At 53.9% G+C, this 27,073-nt stretch overlaps 1 protein-coding gene across 3 annotated transcripts in view; it reads left to right on the top strand.

Annotated features, from left to right (window-relative positions):
• The window catches only part of slc29a1b (solute carrier family 29 member 1b), a 607,754-nt gene that overhangs the window by 47,661 nt on the left and 533,020 nt on the right, over positions 1-27,073 (top strand). Inside the window, exon 1 of one of the 3 annotated variants that reach the window (XM_072500345.1) lies at positions 21,807-21,827. The exons of the other annotated variants lie outside the window; for them this stretch is intronic. The gene's annotated coding sequence lies outside the window, so the exon portion shown is untranslated. Of the gene's footprint in view, positions 1-21,806; positions 21,828-27,073 lie in introns of those variants that run through there. 3 annotated transcript variants of the gene reach the window in all.

Below are 27,073 nucleotides of genomic sequence, written 5' to 3'. Positions count from 1 at the left end.
CTCTGTCTCCCTCTCTGCCTCTTTCAGTCCTGCGCTCTGTCTCCCACTCTGCCTCTTTCAGTCCTGCGCTCTGTCTCCCTCTCTGCCTCTTTCAGTCCTGCGCTCTGTCTCCGTCTCTGCCTCTTTCAGTCCTGCGCTCTGTCTCCCACTCTGCCTCTTTCAGTCCTGCGCTCTGTCTCCCTCTCTGCCTCTTTCAGTCCTGCGCTCTGTCTCCCTCTCTGCCTCTTTCATTCCTGCGCTCTGTCTCCCTCTCTGCCTCTTCCAGTCCTGCGCTCTGTCTCCCTCTCTGCCTCTTTCAGTCCTGCGCTCTGTCTCCCTCTCTGCCCCTTTCAGTCCTGCGCTCTGTCTCCGTCTCTGCCTCTTTCAGTCCTGCGCTCTGTCTCCCTCTCTGCCCCTTTCAGTCCTGCGCTCAGTCTCCCTCTCTGCCTCTTTCAGTCCTGCGCTCTGTCTCCCTCTCTGCCTCTTTCAGTCCTGCGCTCTGTCTCCCTCTCTGCCTCTTTCAGTCCTGCGCTCTGTCTCCCTCTCTGCCTCTTTCAGTCCTGCGCTCTGTCTCTCTCTCTGCCTCTTTCAGTCCTGCGCTCTGTCTCCCTCTCTGCCTCTTTCAGTCCTGCACTCCGTCTCCCTCTCTGCCTCTTTCAGTCCTGCGCTCTGTCTCCCTCTCTGCCTCCTTCAGTCCTGCGCTCTGTCTCCCTCTCTGCCTCTTTCAGTCCTGCGCTCTGTCTCCCTCTCTGCCCCTTTCAGTCCTGCGCTCTGTCTCCCTCTCTGCCTCTTTCAGTCCTGCGCTCCGTCTCTCTCTCTGCCTCTTTCAGTCCTGCGCTCTGTCTCCCTCTCTGCCTCTTTCAGTCCTGCGCTCTGTCTCCCTCTCTGCCTCTTTCAGTCCTGCGCTCTGTCTCTCTCTCTGCCCCTTTCAGTCCTGCGCTCTGTCTCCCTCTCTGCCTCTTTCAGTCCTGCGCTCTGTCTCCCTCTCTGCCCCTTTCAGTCCTGCGCTCTGTCTCCCTCTCTGCCTCTTTCAGTCCTGCGCTCCGTCTCTCTCTCTGCCTCCTTCAGTCCTGCGCTCTGTCTCCCACGCTGCCTCTTTCAGTCCTGCGCTCTGTCTCTCTCTCTGCCTCTTTCAGTCCTGCGCTCTGTCTCCCTCTCTGCCTCTTTCAGTCCTGCTCTCTGTCTCCCTCTCTGCCTCTTTCAGTCCTGCCCTCTGTCTCCCTCTCTGCCTCTTTCAGTCCTGCGCTCTGTCTCCCTCTCTGCCTCTTTCAGTCCTGCGCTCTGTCTCCCTCTCTGCCTCTTTCAGTCCTGCGCTCTGTCTCCCTCTCTGCCTCTGTCAGTCCTGCGCTCTGTCTAACCCTCTGCCTCTTTCAGTCCTGCGCTCTGTCTCCCTCTCTGCCTCTTTCAGTCCTGCGCTTAGTCTCCCTCTCTGCCTCTTTCAGTCCTGCGCTCTGTCTCTCTCTCTGCCTCTTTCAGTCCTGCGCTCTGTCTCCCTCTCTGCCTCTATCAGTCCTGCGCTCAGTCTCCCTCTCTGCCTCTTTCAGTCCTGCGCTCTGTCTCCCTCTCTGCCTCTTTCAGTCCTGCGCTCTGTCTCCCTCTCTGCCTCTTTCAGTCCTGCGCTCTGTCTCCCTCTCTGCCTCTTTCAGTCCTGCGCTCTGTCTCCCTCTCTGCCTCTTTCAGTCCTGCGCTCTGTCTCCCTCTCTGCCTCTTTCAGTCCTGCGCTCTGTCTCCCTCTCTGCCTCTTTCAGTCCTGCGCTCTGTCTCTCTCTCTGCCTCTTTCAGTCCTGCGCTCTGTCTCCCTCTCTGCCTCTTTCAGTCCTGCACTCCGTCTCCCTCTCTGCCTCTTTCAGTCCTGCGCTCTGTCTCCCTCTCTGCCTCCTTCAGTCCTGCGCTCTGTCTCCCTCTCTGCCTCTTTCAGTCCTGCGCTCTGTCTCCCTCTCTGCCCCTTTCAGTCCTGCGCTCTGTCTCCCTCTCTGCCTCTTTCAGTCCTGCGCTCCGTCTCTCTCTCTGCCTCTTTCAGTCCTGCGCTCTGTCTCCCTCTCTGCCTCTTTCAGTCCTGCGCTCTGTCTCCCTCTCTGCCTCTTTCAGTCCTGCGCTCTGTCTCTCTCTCTGCCCCTTTCAGTCCTGCGCTCTGTCTCCCTCTCTGCCTCTTTCAGTCCTGCGCTCTGTCTCCCTCTCTGCCCCTTTCAGTCCTGCGCTCTGTCTCCCTCTCTGCCTCTTTCAGTCCTGCGCTCCGTCTCTCTCTCTGCCTCCTTCAGTCCTGCGCTCTGTCTCCCACGCTGCCTCTTTCAGTCCTGCGCTCTGTCTCTCTCTCTGCCTCTTTCAGTCCTGCGCTCTGTCTCCCTCTCTGCCTCTTTCAGTCCTGCTCTCTGTCTCCCTCTCTGCCTCTTTCAGTCCTGCCCTCTGTCTCCCTCTCTGCCTCTTTCAGTCCTGCGCTCTGTCTCCCTCTCTGCCTCTTTCAGTCCTGCGCTCTGTCTCCCTCTCTGCCTCTTTCAGTCCTGCGCTCTGTCTCCCTCTCTGCCTCTGTCAGTCCTGCGCTCTGTCTAACCCTCTGCCTCTTTCAGTCCTGCGCTCTGTCTCCCTCTCTGCCTCTTTCAGTCCTGCGCTTAGTCTCCCTCTCTGCCTCTTTCAGTCCTGCGCTCTGTCTCTCTCTCTGCCTCTTTCAGTCCTGCGCTCTGTCTCCCTCTCTGCCTCTATCAGTCCTGCGCTCAGTCTCCCTCTCTGCCTCTTTCAGTCCTGCGCTCTGTCTCCCTCTCTGCCTCTTTCAGTCCTGCGCTCTGTCTCCCTCTCTGCCTCTTTCAGTCCTGCGCTCTGTCTCCCTCTCTGCCTCTTTCAGTCCTGCGCTCTGTCTCCCTCTCTGCCTCTTTCAGTCCTGCGCTCTGTCTCCCACTCTGCCTCTTTCAGTCCTGCGCTCTGTCTCCCTCTCTGCCTCTTTCAGTCCTGCGCTCTGTCTCCCACTCTGCCTCTTTCAGTCCTGCGCTCTGTCTCCCTCTCTGCCCCTTTCAGTCCTGCGCTCTGTCTCCCTCTCTGCCCCTTTCAGTCCTGCGCTCTGTCTAACCCTCTGCCTCTTTCAGTCCTGCCCTCTGTCTCCCTCTCTGCCTCTTTCAGTCCTGCGCTCTGTCACCCTCTCTGCCTCTTTCAGTCCTGCGCTCTGTCTCCCTCTCTGCCCCTTTCAGTCCTGCGCTCTGTCACCCTCTCTGCCTCTTTCAGTCCTGCGCTCTGTCTCCCTCTCTGCCCCTTTCAGTCCTGCGCTCTGTCTCCCTCTCTGCCTCTGTCAGTCCTGCGCTCTGTCTCCCTCTCTGCCCCTTTCAGTCCTGCGCTCTGTCTCCCTCTCTGCCTCTTTCAGTCCTGCGCTCTGTCTCCCTCTCTGCCTCTGTCAGTCCTGCGCTCTGTCACCCTCTCTGCCTCTTTCAGTCCTGCGCTCTGTCTCCCTCTCTGCCTCTTTCAGTCCTGCGCTCTGTCTCCCTCTCTGCCTCTGTCAGTCCTGCGCTCTGTCTCCCTCTCTGCCCCTTTCAGTCCTGCGCTCTGTCTCTCTCTCTGCCTCTTTCAGTCCTGCGCTCTGTCTCTCTCTCTGCCCCTTTCAGTCCTGCGCTCTGTCTCCCTCTCTGCCTCTGTCAGTCCTGCGCTCTGTCTCTCTCTCTGCCTCTTTCAGTCCTGCGCTCTGTCTCTCTCTCTGCCTCTTTCAGTGCTGCGCTCTGTCTCCCTCTCTGCCTCTTTCAGTCCTGCGCTCTGTCTCCCTCTCTGCTCCATTCAGTCCTGCGCTCTGTCTCCCTCTCTGCCTCTTTCAGTCCTGCGCTCTGTCTCCCTCTCTGCCTCTTTCAGTCCTGCGCTCTGTCTCCCACTCTGCCTCTTTCAGTCCTGCGCTCTGTCTCACTCTCTGCCTCTTTCAGTCCTGCGCTCTGTCTCCCTCTCTGCCTCTTTCAGTCCTGCGCTCTGTCTAACCCTCTGCCTCTTTCAGTCCTGCCCTCTGTCTCTCTCTCTGCCTCTTTCAGTCCTGCGCTCTGTCTCCCTCTCTGCCTCTTTCAGTCCTGCGCTCTGTCTCCCTCTCTGCCTCTCTCAGTCCTGCGCTCTGTCTCCCACTCTGCCTCTTTCAGTCCTGCGCTCTGTCTCTCTCTCTGCCTCTTTCAGTCCTGCGCTCTGTCTCCCTCTCTGCCTCTTTCAGTCCTGCGCTCTGTCTCCCTCTCTGCCTCTTTCAGTCCTGCGCTCTGTCACCCTCTCTGCCTCTTTCAGTCCTGCGCTCTGTCTCCCTCTCTGCCTCTTTCAGTCCTGCGCTCTGTCTCCCTCTCTGCCTCTGTCAGTCCTGCGCTCTGTCTCTCTCTCTGCCTCTTTCAGTCCTGCGCTCTGTCACCCTCTCTGCCTCTTTCAGTGCTGCGCTCTGTCTCCCTCTCTGCCTCTTTCAGTCCTGCGCTCTGTCTCCCTCTCTGCCTCTTTCAGTCCTGCGCTCTGTCTCCCTCTCTGCCTCTTTCAGTCCTGCGCTCTGTCTCCCTCTCTGCCTCTTTCAGTCCTGCGCTCTGTCTCCCTCTCTGCCTCTTTCAGTCCTGCGCTCTGTCTCCCTCTCTGCCTCTTTCAGTCCTGCGCTCTGTCTCCCTCTCTGCCACTTTCAGTCCTGCGCTCTGTCTCCCTCTCTGCCTCTTTCAGTCCTGCGCTCTGTCTCCCTCTCTGCCTCTTTCAGTCCTGCGCTCTGTCTCCCTCTCTGCCTCTTTCAGTTCTGCGCTCTGTCTCCCTCTCTGCCTCTTTCAGTCCTGCGCTCTGTCTCCCTCTCTGCCTCTTTCAGTTCTGCGCTCTGTCTCTCTCTCTGCCTCTTTCAGTCCTGCGCACTGTCTCCCTCTCTGCCTCTTTCAGTCCTGTGCTCTGTCTCCCTCTCTGCCTCTTTCATTCCTGCGCTCTGTCTCCCTCTCTGCCCCTTTCAGTCCTGCGCTCTGTCTCCCTCTCTGCCCCTTTCAGTCCTGCGCTCTGTCTCCCTCTCTGCCTCTTTCAGTCCTGCGCTCTGTCTCTCTCTCTGCCTCTTTCAGTCCTGCGCTCTGTCTCCCTCTCTGCCTGTCAGTCCTGCGCACTGTCTCCCTCTCTGCCTCTTTCAGTCCTGCGCTCTGTCTCCCTCTCTGCCTCTTTCAGTCCTGCGCTCTGTCTCCCTCTCTTCCTCTTTCAGTCCTGATCTCTGTCTCCCTCTCTGCCTCTTTCAGTCCTGCGCTCTGTCTCCCTCTCTCTCTGCCTCTTTCAGTCCTGCGCTCTGTCTCCCTCTCTGCCTCTTTCAGTCCTGCGCTCTGTCTCCCACTCTGCCTCTTTCAGTCCTGCGCTCTGTCTCCCTCTCTGCCCCTTTCAGTCCTGCGCTCTGTCTCCCTCTCTGCCTCTTTCAGTCCTGCGCTCTGTCTCCCTCTCTGCCTCTTTCAGTGCTGCGCTCTGTCTCTCTCTCTGCCTCTTTCAGTCCTGCGCTCTGTCTCCCTCTCTGCCCCTTTCAGTCCTGCGCTCTGTCTCTCTCTCTGCCTCTTTCAGTCCTGCGCTCTGTCTCCCTCTCTGCCTCTTTCAGTCCTGCGCTCTGTCTCCCTCTCTGCCTCTTTCAGTCCTGCGCTCTGTCTCCCTCTCTGCCCCTTTCAGTCCTGCGCTCTGTCTCCCTCTCTGCCTCTTTCAGTCCTGCGCTCTGTCTCTCCCACTCTGCCCCTTTCTGTCCTGCGCTCTGTCTCCCTCTCTGCCTCTTTCAGTCCTGCGCTCTGTCTCCCTCTCTGCCTCTTTCAGTCCTGCGCTCTGTCTCCCTCTCTGCCTCTTTCAGTCCTGCGCTCTGTCTCCCTCTCTGCCTCTTTCAGTCCTGCCCTCTGTCTCCCACTCTGCCTCTTTCAGTCCTGCGCTCTGTCTCCCTCTCTGCCTCTTTCAGTCCTGCGCTCTGTCTCCCTCTCTGCCTCTTTCAGTCCTGCACGCTGTCTCCATCTCTGCCTCTTTCAGTCCTGCGCTCTGTCTCACTCTCTGCCTCTTTCAGTCCTGCGCTCTGTCTCCGTCTCTGCCTCTTTCAGTCCTGCGCTCTGTCTCCCTCTCTGCCTCTTTCAGTCCTGCGCTCTGTCTCCCTCTCTGCCTCTTTCAGTCCTGCGCTCTGTCTCCCTCTCTGCCCCTTTCAGTACTGCGCTCTGTCTCCCTCTCTGCCCCTTTCAGTCCTGCGCTCTGTCTCTCTCTCTGCCTCTTTCAGTCCTGCGCTCTGTCTCCCTCTCTGCCTCTTTCAGTCCTGCACTCTGTCTCCATCTCTGCCTCTTTCAGTCCTGCGCTCTGTCTCACTCTCTGCCTCTTTCAGTCCTGCGCTCTGTCTCCCTCTCTGCCTCTTTCAGTCCTGCGCTCTGTCTCCCTCTCTGCCTCTTTCAGTCCTGCGCTCTGTCTCCCTCTCTGCCTCTTTCAGTCCTGCGCTCTGTCTCCCTCTCTGCCTCTTTCAGTCCTGCGCTCTGTCTCCCTCTCTGCCTCTTTCAGTCCTGCGCTCTGTCTCCCTCTCTGCCTCTTTCAGTCCTGCGCTCTGTCTCCATCTCTGCCTCTTTCAGTCCTGCGCTCTGTCTCTCTCTCTGCCTCTTTCAGTCCTGCGCTCTGTCTCCATCTCTGCCTCTTTCAGTCCTGCGCTCTGTCTCCCTCTCTGCCCCTTTCAGCCCTGCGCTCTGTCTCCCTCTCTGCCTCTTTCAGTCCTGCGCTCTGTCTCTCTCTCTGCCTCTTTCAGTCCTGCGCTCTGTCTCCCTCTCTGCCTCTTTCAGTCCTGCGCTCTGTCTCTCTCTCTGCCTCTTTCAGTCCTGCGCTCTGTCTCCCTCTCTGCCTCTTTCAGTCCTGCGCTCTGTCTCCATCTCTGCCTCTTTCAGTCCTGCGCTCTGTCTCCCTCTCTGCCCCTTCAGTCCTGCGCTCTGTCTCCCTCTCTGCCTCTTTTAGTCCTGCGCTCTGTCTCCCTCTCTGCCCCTTTCAGTCCTGCGCTCTGTCTCCCTCTCTGCCTCTTTCAGTCCTGCGCTCTGTCTCTCTCTCTGCCTCTTTTAGTCCTGCGCTCTGTCTCCCTCTCTGCCCCTTTCAGTCCTGCGCTCTGTCACCCTCTCTGCCTCTTTCAGTCCTGCGCTCTGTCTCCCTCTCTGCCTCTTTCAGTCCTGCGCTCTGTCTAACCCTCTCTGCCTCTTTCAGTCCTGCGCTCTGTCTCCCTCTCTGCCTCTTTCAGTCCTGCGCTCTGTCTCCCTCTCTGCCTCTTTCAGTCCTGCGCTCTGTCTCCCTCTCTGCCCCTTTCAGTCCTGCGCTCTGTCACCCTCTCTGCCTCTTTCAGTCCTGCGCTCTGTCTCCCTCTCTGCCTCTTTCAGTCCTGCGCTCTGTCTCCCTCTCTGCCTCTTTCAGTCCTGCGCTCTGTCTCCCTCTCTGCCTCTTTCAGTCCTGCGCTCTGTCTCTCTCTCTGCCCCTTTCAGTCCTGCGCTCTGTCTCCCTCTCTGCCTCTGTCAGTCCTGCGCTCTGTCTCCCTCTCTGCCTCTTTCAGTCCTGCGCTCTGTCTCTCTCTCTGCCTCTTTCAGTCCTGCGCTCTGTCTCCCTCTCTGCCTCTTTCAGTCCTGCGCTCTGTCTCTCTCTCTGCCTCTTTCAGTCCTGCGCTCTGTCTCCCTCTCTGCCTCTGTCAGTCCTGCGCTCTGTCTCCCTCTCTGCCTCTTTCAGTCCTGCGCTCTGTCTCTCTCTCTGCCTCTTTCAGTCCTGCGCTCTGTCTCCCTCTCTGCCTCTTTCAGTCCTGCACTCTGTCTCTCTCTCTGCCTCTTTCAGTCCTGCGCTCTGTCTCCCTCTCTGCCTCTTTCAGTCCTGCACTCCGTCTCCCTCTCTGCCCCTTTCAGTCCTGCGCTCTGTCTCCCTCTCTGCCTCTTTCAGTCCTGCCCCCTGTCTCCCTCTCTGCCTCTTTCAGTCCTGCGCTCTGTCTCCCTCTCTGCCTCTTTCAGTCCTGCGCTCTGTCTCCCTCTCTGCCTCTTTCAGTCCTGCGCTCTGTCACCCTCTCTGCCTCTTTCAGTCCTGCGCTCTGTCTCTCTCTCTGCCTCTTTCAGTCCTGCGCTCTGTCTCTCTCTCTGCCTCTTTTAGTCCTGCGCTCTGTCTCCCTCTCTGCCCCTTTCAGTCCTGCGCTCTGTCTCCCTCTCTGCCTCTTTCAGTCCTGCGCTCTGTCTCCCTCTCTGCCCCTTTCAGTCCTGCGCTCTGTCTCCCTCTCTGCCTCTTTCAGTCCTGCGCTCTGTCTCCCTCTCTGCCTCTTTCAGTCCTGCGCTCTGTCTCCCTCTCTGCCTCTTTCAGTGCTGCGCTCTGTCTCTCTCTCTGCCTCTTTCAGTCCTGCGCTCTGTCTCCCTCTCTGCCCCTTTCAGTCCTGCGCTCTGTCTCCCTCTCTGCCTCTTTCAGTCCTGCGCTCTGTCTCCCTCTCTGCCTCTTTCAGTCCTGCGCTCTGTCTCCCTCTCTGCCCCTTTCAGTCCTGCGCTCTGTCTCCCTCTCTGCCTCTTTCAGTCCTGCGCTCTGTCTCCCTCTCTGCCTCTTTCAGTCCTGCGCTCTGTCTCTCTCTCTGCCTCTTTCAGTGCTGCGCTCTGTCTCTCTCTCTGCCTCTTTCAGTCCTGCGCTCAGTCTCCCACTCTGCCTCTTTCAGTCCTGCGCTCTGTCTCCCTCTCTGCCCCTTTCAGTCCTGCGCTCTGTCTCCCTCTCTGCCTCTTTCAGTCCTGCGCTCTGTCTCCCTCTCTGCCTCTTTCAGTCCTGCGCTCTGTCTCTCTCTCTGCCCCTTTCAGTCCTGCGCTCTGTCTCCCTCTCTGCCCCTTTCAGTCCTGCGCTCTGTCTCCCTCTCTGCCCCTTTCAGTCCTGCGCTCTGTCTCCCTCTCTGCCCCTTTCAGTCCTGCGCTCTGTCTCCCTCTCTGCCTCTTTCAGTCCTGCGCTCTGTCTCCCTCTCTGCCTCTTTCAGTCCTGCGCTCTGTCTCCCTCTCTGCCTCTTTCAGTCCTGCGCTCTGTCTCCCTCTCTGCCTCTTTCAGTCCTGCGCTCTGTCTCCCTCTCTGCCTCTTTCAGTCCTGCGCTCTGTCTCCCTCTCTGCCTCTTTCAGTCCTGCGCTCTGTCTCCCTCTCTGCCTCTTTCAGTCCTGCGCTCTGTCTCCCTCTCTGCCTCTTTCAGTCCTGCGCTCTGTCTCTCTCTCTGCCTCTTTCAGTCCTGCACTCTGTCTCCCTCTCTGCCCCTTTCAGTCCTGCGCTCTGTCTCCCTCTCTGCCTCTTTCAGTCCTGCGCTCTGTCTCCCTCTCTGCCTCTTTCAGTCCTGCGCTCTGTCTCTCTCTCTGCCTCTTTCAGTGCTGCGCTCTGTCTCTCTCTCTGCCTCTTTCAGTCCTGCGCTCAGTCTCCCACTCTGCCTCTTTCAGTCCTGCGCTCTGTCTCCCTCTCTGCCCCTTTCAGTCCTGCGCTCTGTCTCCCTCTCTGCCTCTTTCAGTCCTGCGCTCTGTCTCCCTCTCTGCCTCTTTCAGTCCTGCGCTCTGTCTCCCTCTCTGCCCCTTTCAGTCCTGCGCTCTGTCTCCCTCTCTGCCCCTTTCAGTCCTGCGCTCTGTCTCCCTCTCTGCCTCTTTCAGTCCTGCGCTCTGTCTCCCTCTCTGCCTCTTTCAGTCCTGCGCTCTGTCTCCCTCTCTGCCTCTTTCAGTACTGCGCTCTGTCTCCCTCTCTGCCCCTTTCAGTCCTGCGCTCTGTTTCCCTCTCTGCCCCTTTCAGTCCTGCGCTCTGTCTCCCTCTCTGCCTCTTTCAGTCCTGCGCTCTGTCTCCCTCTCTGCCTCTTTCAGTCCTGCGCTCTGTCTCCCTCTCTGCCTCTTTCAGTCCTGCGCTCTGTCTCCCTCTCTGCCTCTTTCAGTCCTGCGCTCTGTCTCCCTCTCTGCCTCTTTCAGTCCTGCGCTCTGTCTCCATCTCTGCCTCTTTCAGTCCTGCGCTCTGTCTCCCTCTCTGCCTCTTTCAGTCCTGCGCTCTGTCTCCCTCTCTGCCTCTGTCAGTCCTGCGCTCTGTCTCCCATTCTGCCTCTATCAGTCCTGCGCTCTGTCTCCCTCTGTGCCTCCTCCAGTCCTGCGCTCTGTCTCCCTCTCTGCCTCTTTCAGTCCTGCGCTCTGTCTCTCTCTCTGCCCCTTTCAGTCCTGCGCTCTGTCTCCCTCTCTGCCCCTTTCAGTCCTGCGCTCTGTCACCCTCTCTGCCTCTTTCAGTCCTGCGCTCTGTCTCCCTCTCTGCCTCTTTCAGTCCTGCGCTCTGTCACCCTCTCTGCCTCTTTCAGTCCTGCGCTCTGTCTCCCTCTCTGCCTCTTTCAGTCCTGCGCTCTGTCTCCCTCTCTGCCTCTTTCAGTCCTGCGCTCTGTCTCCCACGCTGCCTCTGTCAGTCCTGCGCTCTGTCTCCCTCTCTGCCTCTTTCAGTCCTGCGCTCAGTCACCCTCTCTGCCTCTTTCAGTCCTGCGCTCTGTCTCCCACTCTGCCCCTTTCAGTCCTGCGCTGTCTCCCTCTCTGCCCCTTTCAGTCCTGCGCTCTGTCTCCCTCTCTGCCTCTTTCAGTCCTGCGCTCTGTCTCCCTCTCTGCCTCTTTCAGTCCTGCGCACTGTCTCCCTCTCTGCCTCTTTCAGTCCTGCGCTCTGTCTCCGTCTCTGCCTCTTTCAGTCCTGCGCTCTGTCTCCCTCTCTGCCTCTTTCAGTCCTGCGCTCTGTCTCCCTCTCTGCCCCTTTCAGTCCTGCGCTCTGTCTCCCTCTCTGCCTCTTTCATTCCTGCGCTCTGTCTCCCTCTCTGCCTCTTTCAGTCCTGCGCTCTGTCTCCCTCTCTGCCTCTTTCAGTCCTGCGCTCTGTCTCTCTCTCTGCCTCTTTCAGTCCTGCGCTCTGTCTCCCTCTCTGCCTCTTTCAGTCCTGCGCACTGTCTCCCTCTCTGCCTCTTTCAGTCCTGCGCTCTGTCTCCCTCTCTGCCTCTTTCAGTCCTGCGCTCTGTCTCTCTCTCTGCCTCTTTCAGTCCTGCGCTCTGTCTCCCTCTCTGCCTCTTTCAGTCCTGCGCTCTGTCTCTCTCTCTGCCTCTTTCAGTCCTGCGCTCTGTCTCCCTCTCTGCCTCTTTCAGTCCTGCGCTCTGTCTCTCTCTCTGCCTCTTTCAGTCCTGCGCTCTGTCTCCCTCTCTGCCTCTTTCAGTCCTGCGCTCTGTCTCTCTCTCTGCCTCTTTCAGTCCTGCGCTCTGTCTCTCTCTCTGCCTCTTTCAGTCCTGCGCTCTGTCTCCCTCTCTGCCTCTTTCAGTCCTGCGCTCTGTCTCCCTCTCTGCCTCTTTCAGTCCTGCGCTCTGTCTCCCTCTCTGCCTCTTTCAGTCCTGCGCTCTGTCTCCCTCTCTGCCCCTTTCAGTCTTCCGCTCTGTCTCCCTCTCTGCCTCTTTCAGTCCTGCGCTCTGTCTCCCTCTCTGCCTCTTTCAGTCCTGCGCTCTGTCTCCCTCTCTGCCTCTTTCAGTCCTGCGCTCTGTCTCCCTCTCTGCCTCTTTCAGTCCTGCGCTCTGTCTCCCTCTCTGCCTCTTTCAGTCCTGCGCTCTGTCTCCCTCTCTGCCCCTTTCAGTCCTGCGCTCTGTCTCCCTCTCTGCCCCTTTCAGCCCTGCGCTCTGTCTCCCTCTCTGCCTCTTTCAGTCCTGCGCTCTGTCTCCCTCTCTGCCTCTTTCAGTCCTGCGCTCTGTCTCCCTCTCTGCCTCTTTCAGTCCTGCGCTCTGTCTCCCTCTCTGCCTCTTTCAGTCCTGCGCTCAGTCTCCCTCTCTGCCCCTTTCAGTCTTGCGCTCTGTCTCCCTCTCTGCCTCTTTCAGCCCTGCGCTCTGTCTCCCTCTCTGCCTCTTTCAGTCCTGCGCTCTGTCTCCCTCTCTGCCCCTTTCAGTCCTGCGCTCTGTCTCCCTCTCTGCCCCTTTCAGTCCTGCGCTCTGTCTCCCACTCTGCCTCTTTCAGTCCTGCGCTCTGTCTCCCTCTCTGCCTCTTTCAGTCCTGCGCTCTGTCTCCCTCTCTGCCCCTTTCAGTCCTGCGCTCTGTCTCCCTCTCTGCCCCTTTCAGTCCTGCGCTCTGTCTCCCTCTCTGCCCCTTTCAGTCCTGCGCTCTGTCTCCCTCTCTGCCTCTTTCAGTCCTGCGCTCTGTCTCCCTCTCTGCCCCTTTCAGTCCTGCTCTCTGTCTCCCTCTCTGCCCCTTTCAGTCCTAGAACATCGAACATAGAACATAGAACAATACAACGCAGTACAGGCCCTTCGGCCCACGATGTTGCACCGAAACAAAAACCATCTAACCTACACTATGCCATTATCATCCATATGTTTATCCAATAAACTTTTAAATGCCCTCAATGTTGGCGAGTTCACTACTGTAGCAGGTAGGGCATTCCACGGCCTCACTACTCTTTGCGTAAAGAACCTACCTCTGACCTCTGTCCTATATCTATTACCCCTCAGTTTAAATTTATGTCCCCTCGTGCCAGCCATATCCATCCGCGGGAGAAGGCTCTCACTGTCCACCCTATCCAACCCCCTGATCATTTTGTATGCCTCTATTAAGTCTCCTCTTAACCTTCTTCTCTCCAACGCAAACAACCTCAAGTCCATCAGCCTTTCCTCATAAGATTTTCCCTCCATACCAGGCAACATCCTGGTAAATCTCCTCTGCACTCGCTCCAAAGCCTCCACGTCCTTCCTATAAAGCGGTGACCAGAACTGTACGCAATACTCCAAATGGGGCCGTACCAGAGTTCTGTACAGCTGCAACATGACCTCCCGACTCCGGAACTCAATTCCTCTACCAATAAAGGCCAACACTCCATAGGCCTTCTTCACAACCCTATCAACCTGGGTGGCAACTTTCAGGGATCTATGTACATGGACACCTAGATCCCTCTGCTCATCCACACTTTCAAGAACTTTACCATTAGCCAAATATTCCGCATTCCTGTTATTCCTTCCAAAGTGAATCACCTCACACTTCTCTACATTGAACTCCATTTGCCACCTCTCAGCCCAGCTCTGCAGCTTATCTATATCCCTCTGTAACCTGCTACACCCTTCCACACTATCGACAACACCACCGACTTTAGTATCGTCTGCAAATTTACTCACCCACCCTTCTGCGCCTTCCTCTAGGTCATTGATAAAAATGACAAACAGCAACGGCCCCAGAACAGATCCCTGTGGTACTCCACTTGTGACTGTACTCCATTCTGAACATATCCCATCAACCACCACCCTCTGTCTTCTTTCAGCTAGCCAATTTCTGATCCACATCTCTAAATCACCCTCAATCCCCAGCCTCCGTATTTTTTGCAATAGCCTACCGTGGGGAACCTTATCAAACGCTTTGCTGAAATCCATATACACCACATCAACTGCTCTACCCTCGTCTACCTGTTCAGTCACCTTCTCAAAGAACTCAATAAGGTTTGTGAGACATGACCTACCCTTCACAAAGCCATGCTGACTATCCCTGATCATATTATTCCTATCTAGATGATTATAAATCTTGTCTCTTATAATCCCCTCCAAGACTTTACCCACTACAGACGTGAGGCTCACCGGTCTATAGTTGCCGGGGTTGTCTCTGCTCCCCTTTTTGAACAAAGGGACCACATTTGCTGTCCTCCAGTCCTCTGGCACTATTCCTGTAGCCAATGATGACATAAAAATCAAAGCCAAAGGTCCAGCAATCTCTTCCCTGGCCTCCCAGAGAATCCTAGGATAAATCCCATCAGGTCCCTGGGACTTATCTATTTTCAGCCTGTCCAGAATTGCCAACACCTCTTCCCTACGTACCTCAATGCCATCTATTCTATTAGCCTGGGGCTCAGCATTCTCCTCCACAACATTATCTTTTTCCTGAGTGAATACTGACGAAAAATATTCATTTAGTATCTCGCCTATCTCTTCAGACTCCACACACAATTTCCCATCCCTGTCCTTGACTGGTCCTACTCTTTCCCTAGTCATTCGCTTATTCCTGACATACCTATAGAAAGCTTTTGGGTTTTCCTTGATCCTTCCTGCCAAATACTTCTCATGTCCCCTCCTTGCTCGTCTTAGCTCTCTCTTTAGATCCTTCCTCGCTACCTTGTAACTATCCATCGCCCCAACCGAAACTTCACACTTCATCTTCACATAGGCCTCCTTCTTCCTCTTAACAAGAGATTCCACTTCCTTGGTAAACCACGGTTCGCTCGCTCGACGCCTTCCTCCCTGTCTGACCGGTACATACTTATCAAGAACACGCAGTAGCTGATCCTTGAACAAGCCCCACTTATCCAGTGTGCCCAACACTTGCAGCCTACTTCTCCACCTTATCCCCCCTATCATGGCCAATCCACCTAACCTGCACATCGCTGGACACTAGGGTCAATTTATCATGGCCAATCCACCTAACCTGCACATCGCTAGACACTAAGGGCAACTTATCATGGCCAATCCACCTAACCTGCACATCGCTGGACACTAGGGGACAATTTATCATGGCCAATCCACCTAACCTGCACATCGCTGGACACTAGGGACAATTTATCATGGCCAATCCACCTAACCTGCACATCGCTGGACACTAGGGGCAATTTATCATGGCCAATCCACTTAACCTGCACATCGCTGGACACTGAGGGCAATTTATCATGGCCAATCCACCTAACCTGCACATCGCTGGACACTAGGGGCAATTTATCACGGCCAATCCACCTAACCTGCACATCGCTGGACACTAGGGGCAATTTATCATGGCCAATCCACCTAACCTGCACATCGCTGGACACTAAGGGCAAATTATCATGGCCAATCCACCTATCCTGCACATCGCTGGACACTAGGGGCAATTTATCACGGCCAATCCACCTAACCTGCACATCGCTGGACACTAGGGGCAATTTATCATGGCCAATCCACCTAACCTGCACATCGCTGGACACTAAGGGCAATTTATCATGGCCAATCCACCTAACCTGCACATCGCTGGACACTAGGGGCAATTTATCATGGCCAATCCACCTAACCTGCACATCGCTGGACACTAGGGGCAATTTATCACGGCCAATCCACCTAACCTGCACATCGCTGGACACTAGGGGCAATTTATCATGGCCAAACCACCTAACCTGCACATCGCTGGACACTAAGGGCAATTTATCATGGCCAATCCACCTAACCTGCACATCGCTGGACACTAGGGACAATTTATCACGGCCAATCCACCTAACCTACACATTGCTGGACACTAGGGGCAATTTATCATGGCCAATCCACCTAACCTGCACATCGCTGGACACTAGGGGCAATTTATCATGGTTAATCCACCTAACCTGCTCATCGCTGGACACTAGGGGCAATTTATCATGGCCAATCCACCTTACCTGCACATCGCTGGACACTAGGGGCAATTTATCATGGCCAATCCACCTAACCTGCACATCGCTGGACACTAAGGGCAATTTATCATGGCCAATCCACCTAACCTGCCCATCGCTGGACACTAGGGGCAATTTATCATGGCCAATCCACCTAACCTGCACATCGCTGGACACTAGGGGCAATTTATCATGGCCAATCCACCTAACCTGCACATCGCTGGACACTAGGGGCAATTTATCAAGGCCAATCCACCAAACCTGCACATCGCTGGACACTCGGGGCAATTTATCATGGCCAATCCACCTAACCTTCACATCGCTGGACACTAAGGGCAATTTATCATGGCTAATCCACCTAACCTTCACATCGCTGGACACTAGGGGCAATTTATCATGGCCAATCCACCTAACCTGCACATCGCTGGACACTAGGGGCAATTTATCATGGCCAATCCACCTAACCTATATATCGCTGGACACTAAGGGCAATTTATCATGGCCAATCCACCTGACCTGCACATCGCTAGACACTAAGGGCAATTTATCATGGCCAATCCACCTAACCTGCACATCGCTGGACAATAGAGGCAATTTATCATGGCCAATCCACCTAACCTGCACATCGCTGGACACTAGGGGCAATTTATCACGGCCAATCCACCTAACCTGCACATCGCTGGACACGAGGGGCAATTTATCATGGCCAATCCACCTAACCTGCACATCGCTGGACAATAGGGGCAATTTATCATGGCCAATCCACCTAACTTGCACATCGCTGGACACTAGGTGCAATTTATCATGGCCGATCCACCTAACCGGCACATCGCTGGACACTAAGGGCAATTTATCATGGCCAATCCACCTAACCTGCACATCACTGGACACTAGGGGACAATTTATCATGGCCAATCCACCTAACCTGCACATCGCTGGACACTAGGGGCAATTTATCATGGCTAATCCACCTAACCTTCACATCGCTGGACACTAGGGGCAATTTATCACGGCCAATCCACCTAACCTGCACATCGCTGGACACTAGGGGCAATTTATCATGGCCAATCCACCTAACCTGCACATCGCTGGACACGAAGGGCAATTTATCATGGCCAATCCACCTAACCTGCACATCGCTGGAGACTAGGGGCAATTTATCATGGCCAATCCACCTAACCTGCACATCGCTGGACACTAAGGGCAATTTATCATGGCCAATCCACCTGACCTGCACATCGCTAGACACTAAGGGCAATTTATCATAGCCAATCCAACTAACCTGCACATCGCTGGACAATAGGGGCAATTTATCATGGCCAATCCAGCTAACCTGCACATCGCTGGACACTAGGGGCAATTTATCACGGCCAATCCACCTAACCTGCACATCGCTGGACACTAGGGGCAATTTATCATGGCCAATCCACCTAACCTGCACATCGCTGGACACTAAGGGCAATTTATCACGGCCAATCCACCTAACCTGCACATCGCTGGACACTAGGGGCAATTTATCACGGCCAATCCACCTAACCTGCACATCGCTGGACACTAAGGGCAATTTATCATGGCCAATCCACCTAACCTGCACATCGCTGGACACTAGGGGCAATTTATCACGGCCAATCCACCTAACCTGCACATCGCTGGACACTAGGGGCAATTTATCATGGCCAATCCACCTAACCTGCACATCGCTGGACACTAGGGGCAATTTATCATGGCCAATCCACCTAACCTGCACATCGCTGGACACTAGGGACAATTTATCATGGCCAATCCACCTAACCTTCACATCGCTGGACACTAGGGGCAATTTATCATGGCCAATCCACCTAACCTGCACATCGCTGGACACTAGGGACAATTTATCATGGCCAATCCACCTAACCTTCACATCGCTGGACACTAGGGGCAATTTATCATGGCCAATCCACCTAACCTGCACATCGCTGGACAATAGGGGGCAATTTATCATGGCCAATCCACCTAACCTGCACATCGCTGGACAATAGGGGACAATTTACCATGGCCAATCCACCTAACCTGCACATCGCTGGACACTAGGGGCAATTTATCATGGCCAATCCACCTAACCTGAACATTGCTGGACACTAAGGGCAATTTATCATGGCCTATCTACCTAACCTGCACATCGCTGGACACTCGGGGCAATTCATCATGGCCAATCCACCTAACCTGCACATCGCTGGACACTAGGGACAATTTATCATGGCCAATCCACCTAACCTGCACATCGCTAGACACTAAGGGGCAATTTATCATGGCCTATCTACCTAACCTGCACATCGCTGGACACTAAGGGCAATTTATCATGGCCAATCCACCTAACCTGCACATCGCTGGACACTAGGGACAATTTATCATGGCCAATCCACCTAACCTGCACATCGCTAGACACTAAGGGGCAATTTATCATGGCCAATCCACCTAACCTGCACATTGCTGGACACTAGGTGCAATTTATCATGGCCAATCCACCTAACCTGCACATCGCTAGACACTAAGGGCAATTTATCACGGCCAATCCACCTAACCTGCACATCGCTGGTCACTAGGGGCAATTTATCATGGCCAATCCACCTAACCTGCACATCGCTGGACACTAGGGGCAATTTATCATGGCCAATCCACCTAACCTGCACATCGCTGGACACTAAGGGCAATTTATCACGGCCAATCCACCTAACCTGCACATCGCTGGACACTAGGGACAATTTATCATGGCCAATCCACCTAACCTGCACATCGCTGGACACTAAGGGCAATTTATCATGGCCAATCCACCTGACCTGCACATCGCTGGACACTAGGGGCAATTTATCATGGCCAATCCAGCTAACCTGCACATCGCTGGACACTAGGTGCAATTTATCATGGCCAATCCACCTAACCTGCACATCGCTGGACACTAGGGACAATTTATCATGGTTAATCCACCTAACCTGCACATCGCTGGACACTAGGGACAATTTATCATGGCTAATCCACCTAACCTTCACATCGCTGGACACTAGGGGCAATTTATCATGGCCAATCCACCTAACCTGCACATCGCTGGACACAAGGGGCAATTTATCATGGCCAATCCACCTAACCTGCACATCGCTGGACACGAAGGGCAATTTATCATGGCTAATCCACCTAACGTTCACATCGCTGGACACTAGGGGCAATTTATCATGGCCAATCCACCTAACCTGCACATCGCTGGACACTAAGGGCAATTTATCATGGCCAATCCACCTGACCTGCACATCGCTAGACACTAAGGGCAATTTATCATAGCCAATCCACCTAACCTGCGCATCGCTGGACAATAGGGGCAATTTATCATGGCCAATCCACCTAACCTGCACATCGCTGGACACTAGGGGCAATTTATCACGGCCAATCCACCTAACCTGCACATCGCTGGACACTAGGAGCAATTTATCATGGCCAATCCACCTAACCTGCACATCGCTGGACACTAAGGGCAATTTATCACGGCCAATCCACCTAACCTGCACATCGCTGGACACTAGGGGCAATTTATCACGGCCAATCCACCTAACCTGCACATCGCTGGACACTAAGGGCAATTTATCATGGCCAATCCACCTAACCTGCACATCGCTGGACACTAGGGGCAATTTATCACGGCCAATCCACCTAACCTGCACATCGCTGGACACTAGGGGCAATTTATCATGGCCAATCCACCTAACCTGCACATCGCTGGACACTAGGGGCAATTTATCATGGCCAATCCACCTAACCTGCACATCGCTGGACACTAGGGACAATTTATCATGGCCAATCCACCTAACCTGCACATCGCTGGACACTAGGGGCAATTTATCATGGCCAATCCACCTAACCTGCACATCGCTGGACACTAAGGGCAATTTATCATGGCCAATCCACCTAACCTGCACATCGCTGGACAATAGGGGACAATTTACCATGGCCAATCCACCTAACCTGCACATCGCTGGACACTAGGGGCAATTTATCATGGCCAATCCACCTAACCTGCACATCGCTGGACACTAGGGGCAATTTATCATGGCCAATCCACCTAACCTGCACATCGCTGGACACTAAGGGCAATTTATCATGGCCTATCTACCTAACCTGCACATCGCTGGACACTCGGGGCAATTCATCATGGCCAATCCACCTAACCTGCACATCGCTGGACACTAAGGGCAATTTATCATGGCCAATCCACCTAAGCTGCACATCGCTGGACACTAGGGACAATTTATCATGGCCAATCCACCTAACCTGCACATCGCTAGACACTAAGGGGCAATTTATCATGGCCAATCCACCTAACCTGCACATTGCTGGACACTAGGTGCAATTTATCATGGCCAATCCACCTAACCTGCACATCGCTAGACACTAAGGGCAATTTATCATGGCCAATCCACCTGACCTGCACATCGCTGGACACTAAGGGCAATTTATCATGGCCAATCCACCTAACCTGCACATTGCTGGACACTAGGGGCAATTTATCATGGCCAATCCACCTAACCTGCACATCGCTGGACACTAAGGGCAATTTATCATGGCCTATCTACCTAACCTGCACATCGCTGGACACTAGGTGCAATTTATCATGGCCAATCCACCTAACCTGCACATCGCTGGACACTAGGGGCAATTTATCATGGCCAATCCACCTAACCTGCACATCGCTGGACACTAGGGGCAATTTATCATGGCCAATCCACCTAACCTGCACATCGCTGGACACTAGGGGCAATTTATCATGGCCAATCCACCTAACCTGCACATCGCTGGACACTAGGTGCAATTTATCATGGCCAATCCACCTAACCTGCACATCTCTGGACACTAGGGGCAATTTATCATGGCCAATCCACCTAACCTGCACATCGCTGGACACTAGGGACAATTTATCATGGCCAATCCACCTAACCTGCACATCGCTGGACACTAGGGGCAATTTATCATGGTTAATCCACCTAACCTGCACATCGCTGGACACTAGGGACAATTTATCATGGCCAATCCACCTAACCTGCACATCGCTGGACACTAGGGGCAATTTATCATGGCCAATCCACCTAGCCTGCACATCGCTGGACACTAAGGGCAATTTATCATGGCCATTCCACCTAACCTGCACATCGCTGGACACTGGGGGCAATTTATCATGGCCAATCCACCTAACCTGCACATCGCTGGACACTAGGTGCAATTTATCATGGCCAATCCACCTAACCTGCACATCGCTGGACACTAGGGGCAATTTATCATGGCCAATCCACCTAACCTGCACATCGCTGGACACTGGGGGCAATTTATCATGGCCAATCCACCTAACCTGCACATCGCTGGACACTAGGTGCAATTTATCATGGCCAATCCACCTAACCAGCACATCGCTAGACACTAAGGGGCAATTTATCATGGCCAATCCACCTAACCTGCACATTGCTGGACACTAAGGGCAATTTATCATGGCCTATCTACCTAACCTGCACATCGCTGGACACTAGGTGCAATTTATCATGGCCAATCCACCTAACCTGCACATCGCTGGACACTAGGTGCAATTTAGCATGGCTAATCCACCTAACCTGCACATCGCTGGACACTAGGGGCAATTTATCATGGCCAATCCACCTAACCTGCACATCGCTGGACACTAGGGGCAATTTATCATGGCCAATCCACCTAACCTGCACATCGCTGGACACTAGGGGCAATTTATCATGGCCAATCCACCTGACCTGCACATCTTTGGACTGTGGGAGGAAACCGGAGCACCCGGAGGAAACCCACGAAGACACGGGGAGAACGTGCAGACTCCGCACAGACAGCGACCCACGCCGGGAATCGAACCTGAGACCCAGGCTCTGTAAAGCAACAGTGCTAACGACTGTGCTACTGTGGCACCGCCATTATCTCTCTTTTTTTTCTCTCTGTCTCTGCCTCTTTCTCTCCGTCCTCACTGTGACTTGACAGGCAGTATAAAAACATGTCCCCCTGCCCTGACCAATTGAGTGGAGGTGAAATCGCCTGCTGACCAATCAGTAGTGGTGATGAGGTGGGTGTGGGTGTGTGTGTGTGAATGTTTGGAGCTGGGTCCTGGTTTTATGAATGAACCTCTTGTGAATCAGTGAATGTGCAGAACTCACTTGCTGTTCCCCACGTGAGGAATATTATAGCAGTCAGCTGGGTCCTTACCAATTACACAGCAATGTGATCACTTTACTCAGCAGAGTGCAATTCAGAGCAGAGAGCCAACCGATCACAGGAACCGGCTCCGACTCCCATCAGTAACCTTCAAATACTCACTGGCTGCAAACAACCAAATTCTTCTCTCGTCTTCCTGAGGCCCTGTCCTGACAAAGCCAAGACAGTCGACCATGTGGCAGGTTAGAGGGGAAAGGTCCGATGGGTTTGGTGTGAGACAGACAGGAAATCTGTGGTCAAACCAGCTGTAAATTCAAACCAACAGCGGCTCCTTGCTGCTCAACGTCTGAACAATCAGACAGTTAATGTGTCAAAGGTAAATACTAAACGTATCTTCCTACAGTGTAGAGGGAGCTTTACTCTGTACCTAACCCCGTGCTGTCCCTGTCCTGGGAGTGTTTGATGGGGACAGTTTAGAGGGAGCTTTACTCTGTATCTAACCCCGTGCTGTACCTGTCCTGGGAGTGTTTCATGGGGACAGTGTAGAGGGAGCTTTACTCTGTACCTAACCCCGTGCTGTCCCTGTCCTGGGAGTGTTTGATGGGGACAGTGTAGAGGGAGCTTTACTCTGTATCTAACCCCGTGCTGTACCTGTCCTGGGAGTGTTTGATGGGGACAGTGTACAGGGAGCTTTACTCTGCATCTAACCCCGTGCTGTACCTGTCCTGGGAGTGTTTGATGGGGACAGTGTAGAGGGAGCTTTACTCTGTATCTAGCCCCGTACTGTACCTGTCCTGGGAGTGTTTGATGGGGACAGTGTACAGGGAGCTTTACTCTGTATCTAACCCCGTGCTGTACCTGTCCTGGGAGTGTTTGATGGGGACAGTGTAGAGGGAGCTTTACTCTGTATCTAACTCCGTGCTGTACCTGTCCTGGGAGTGTTTGATGGGGACAGTGTAGAGGGAGCTTTACTCTGTATCTAACTCTGTGCTGTCCATGTCCTGGGAGTGTTTGATGGGGACAGTGTAGAGGGAGCTTTACTCTGTATCTAACCCCGTGCTGTCCCTGTCCTGGGAGTGTTTGATGGGGACACTGTAGAGGGAGCTTTACTCTGTATCTAACCCCGTGCTGTTCCTGTCCTGGGAGTGTTTGATGGGGACAGTGTAGATGGAGCTTTACTCTGTATCTAACCCCGTGCTGTACCTGTCCTGGGAGTGTTTGATGGGGACAGTGTACAGGGAGCTTTACTCTGCATCTAACCCCGTGCTGTACCTGTCCTGGGAGTGTTTGATGGGGACAGTGTAGAGGGAGCTTTACTCTGTATCTAGCCCCATACTGTACCTGTCCTGGGAGTGTTTGATGGGGACAGTGTACAGGGAGCTTTACTCTGTATCTAACCCCGTGCTGTACCTGTCCTGGGAGTGTTTGATGGGGACAGTGTAGAGGGAGCTTTACTCTGTATCTAACCCCGTGCTGTACCTGTCCTGGGAGTGTTTGATGGGGACAGTGTAGAGGGCACTTTACTCTGTATCTAACTCTGTGCTGTACCTGTCCTGGGAGTGTTTGATGGGGACAGTGTAGAGGGAGCTGTACTCTGTATCAAACCCGTGCTGTACCCCTCCTGGGAGTGTTTGATGGGGACAGTGTAGAGGGAGATTTACTCTGGATCTAACTCCGTGCTGTACCTGTCCTGGGAGTGTTTGATGGGGAACAGTGTAGAGGGAGCTTTACTCTGTAGCTAACCCCGTGCTGTCCCTGGCCTGGGAGTGTTTGATGAGGACAGTGTAGAGGGGACTTTACTCTGTATCTAACCCCGTGCTGTACCTGTCCTGGGAATGTTTGATGGGGAAAGTGTAGAGGGAGATTTACTCTGTATCTAACCCCGTGCTGTCCCTGTCCTGGAAGTGTTTGATGGGGACAGTGTAGAGTGAGATTTACTCTGTATCTAACCCCGTGCTGTACCTGTCCTGGGAGTTTTTGATGGGGACAGTGTAGAGGCAACTTTACTCTGTATCTAACCCCGTGCTGTACCTGTCCAGGGAGTGTTTGATGGGGGACAGTGTAGAGGGAGCTTTACTCTGTAATTAACCCCGTGCTGTCCCTGTCCTGGGAGTGTTTGATGCGGACAGTGTAGAGGGGACTTTACTCCGTATCTAACCCCGTGCTGTACCTGTCCTGGGAATGTTTGATGGGGACAGTGTAGAGGGAGATTTACTCTGTATCTAACCCCGTGCTGTCCCTGTCCTGGGAGTGTTTGACGGGGACAGTGTAGAGGGAGCTTTACTCTGTATCAAACCCCGTGCTGTACCTGTCCTGGGAGTGTTTGATGGGGACAGTGTAGAGGGAGCTTTACTCTATATCTAACCCCGTGCTGTACCAGTCGTGGGTGTGTTTGATGGGGACAGTGGAGAGCGAGCTTTACTCTGTATCTAACCCCGTGCTGTGCCTGACCTGGGAGTGTTTGATGGGGACAGTGTAGAGGGAGCTTTACTCTGTATCAAACCCCGTGCTGTACCTGTCCTGGGAGTGTTTGATGGGGACAGTGTAGAGGGAGCTTTACTCTGTATCTAACCCTGTGCTGTACCTGTCCTGGGAGTGTTTGATGGGATAGTGTGGAGGGAGCTTTACTCTGTATCTAACCCCGTGCTGTACCTGTGCTGGGAGTGTTTAATGGGGACTGTGTCGAGGAAGCTTTACTCTGTATCTAACCCTGTACAGTACCTGTCCTGGGAGAATGTGATGGGGACAGTATAGAGGGAGCTTTACTCTGTATCTAACCCCGTGCTGTACCTGTTCTGGGAGTGTTTGATGGGACAGTCTAGAGGGAGCTTTACTCTGTATCTAAGCCCGTGCTGTACCTGTGCTGGGAGTGTTTGATGGGGTCAGTGTAGAGGGAGCTTTACTCTGTATCTAACCCCGTGCTTTACCTGTCCTGGGTGTGTTTAATGGGGACAGTGTGGAGGGAGCTTTACTCTGTATCTAACCCTGTGCTGTACCTGTCCTGGGAGTGTTTGATGGGGGACAGTGTCGAGGAAGCTTTACTCTGTATCTAACCCTGCACAGTACCTGTCCTGGGAGTGTTTGATGGGGACAGTGTAGAGGGAGCTTTACTCTGTATCTAACTCCGTGCTGTCCCTGTCCTGGGAGTGTTTGATGGGGACAGTGTCGAGGGAGCTTTACTCTGAATCTAACCCCGTGCTGTACCTGTCCTGAGAGTGCTTGATGGGGACAGTGTAGAGGCAGCTTTACTCTGTATCTAACCCCGTGCTGTCCCTGTCCTGGGAGTGTTTGATGGGGACAGTGTAGAGGCAGCTTTACTTAGTATCTAACCCTGTGCTGCACCTGTCCTGAGAGTGTTTGATAGGTACAGTGTAGAGGAAACTATACTCTGTATCTAACCCCGTGCTGTACTTGTCCTAGGAGTTTTTGATGGGGACAGTGTAGAGTGAGATTTACTCTGTATCTAACCCCGTGCTGTACCTGTCCTGGGAGTGTTTGATGGGGACAGTGGAGAGGGAGCTTTACTCTGTATTAACCCCGTGCTGTACCTGTCCTGGGAGTGTTTGATGGGGACAGTGTTGAGGCCAATTTACTCTATATCTAATCCCATGCTGTACCAGTCGTGGGTGTGTTTGATGGGGACAGTGGAGAGGGAGCTTTACTCTGTATCAAACCCCGTGCTGTACCTGTCCTGGGAGTGTTTGATGGGGACAGTGTAGAGGGAGCTTTACTCTATGTCTAACCCCGTGCTGTACGAGTCGTGGGTGTGTTTGATGGGACAGTGGAGAGGGGGTTTTACTCTGTATCTAACCCCGTGCTGTACCTGTCCTGGGAGTGTTTGATGGGACAGTGTGGAGGGAGCTTTACTCTGTATCTAACCCCGTGCTGTACCTGTCCTGGGAGTGTTTGATGGGACAGTGGAGAGGGGGTTTTACTCTGTATCTAACCCCGTGCTGTACCTGTCCTGGGAGTGTTTGATGGGGACAGTGTAGAGGGAGCTTTACTCTGTATCTAACCCCGTGCTGTACCTGTCCTGGGAGTGTTTGATGGGGACAGTGTAGAGGGAGCTTTACTCTGTATCTAACCCTGTGCAGGACCAGTCCTGGGAGAGTTTGATGGGGACAGTGTAGAAGGAGCTTTACTCTGTATCTAACCCCGTGCTGTACCTGTCTTGGGAGTGTTTGATTGGACAGTCTAGAGGGACCTTTAATCTGTATCTAACCCCGTGCTGTACCTGTGCTGGGAGTGTTTAATGGGGACTGAGTCGGGGAAGCTTTACTCTGCATCTAACCCTGTACAGTACCTGTCCTGGGAGAATGTGATGGGGACAGTGTAGAGGGAGCTTTACTCTGTATCTAACCCTGTGCTGTACCTGTTCTGGGAGTGTTTGATGGGGACAGTGTAGAGGGAGCTTTACTCAGTATCTAACCCCGTGCTGTACCTGTCCTGGGAGTGTTTGACGGTGACAGTGTAGAGTGAGATTTACTCTGTATCTAACCCCGTGCTGCACCTGTCCTGAGAGTGTTTGATGGGGACAGTGTAGAGGAAACAATACTCTGTATCTAACCCCGTGCTGTACCTGTTCTGGGAGTGTTTAATGGGGTCAGTGCAGAGGGAGCTTTACTCTGTATCTAACCCCGTGCTGTACCTGTCCTGGGACTGTTTGATGCGGACAGTGTAGAGGGAGCTTTACTTTAGATCTAACCCTGTGCTGTACATGTGCTGGGAGTGTTTAATAGGGACAGTGTAGAGGGAGCTTTACTCTGTATCTTATCCTGTGCAGTACCTGTCCTGGGAGTGTTTGATGGGGTCAGTGTAGAGGGAGCTTTACTCTGTATCTAACCGGTGCTGTACCTGTCCTGGGAGCGTTTGGTGGGACAGTGGGAGCTTTACTTTGCATCTAACCCCGTGCTGGACCTGTCCTGGGAGTGTTTGATGGAGACAGTGTAGAGTGAGCTTTACTCTGTATCTAACCCCATGCTGCACCTGTCCTGGTAGTGTTTGATGGGGACAGTGTAGAGGGAGCTTTACTCTGTATCTAACCCCGTGCTGCACCTGTCCTGGGATTGTTTGATGGGGACACTGTAGAGGGAGCTTTACTCTGTATCTAACCCCGTGCTGTACCTGTCCTGGGATTGTTTGATGGGGACACTGTAGAGGGAGCTTTACTCTGTATCTAACCCCGTGCTGTCCCTGTCCTGGGAGTGTTTGATGGGGACAGTGTAGTGGGAGCTTCACTCTGTATCTAACCCCGTGCTGTACCTGTCCTGGGAGTGTTTGATGGGGACAGTGTAGAGGGATCTGTACTCTGTATCTAACCACTTCCTGTTCCTGTCCCGGGAGTGTTTGATGAGGACAGTGTAGAGGGAGCTTCACTCTGTATCTAACCCCGTGCTGTACCTGTCCTGGGAGTGTTTGACGGGGACAGTGTCGAGGGAGCTTTACTCTCTATCTGACCCCGTGCTGTACCTGTCTGGGAGTGTTTGATGGTGACAGTGTAGATGGAGCTTTACTCTGTATCTAACCCCGTGCTGTCCCTCTCCTGGGAGTGTTTGATGGGGACAGTGTAGATGGAGGTTTACTCTGGATCTAACTCTGTGCTGTACCTGTCCTGAGAGTGTT

The sequence above is a fragment of the Scyliorhinus torazame genome, chromosome 4 (genome assembly GCF_047496885.1).
Source record: "Scyliorhinus torazame isolate Kashiwa2021f chromosome 4, sScyTor2.1, whole genome shotgun sequence".
NCBI lineage: Eukaryota > Metazoa > Chordata > Chondrichthyes > Carcharhiniformes > Scyliorhinidae > Scyliorhinus > Scyliorhinus torazame.
Note: the sequence above shows the minus strand (reverse complement) of the source record. Positions and strands in the feature narration are given on the sequence as shown.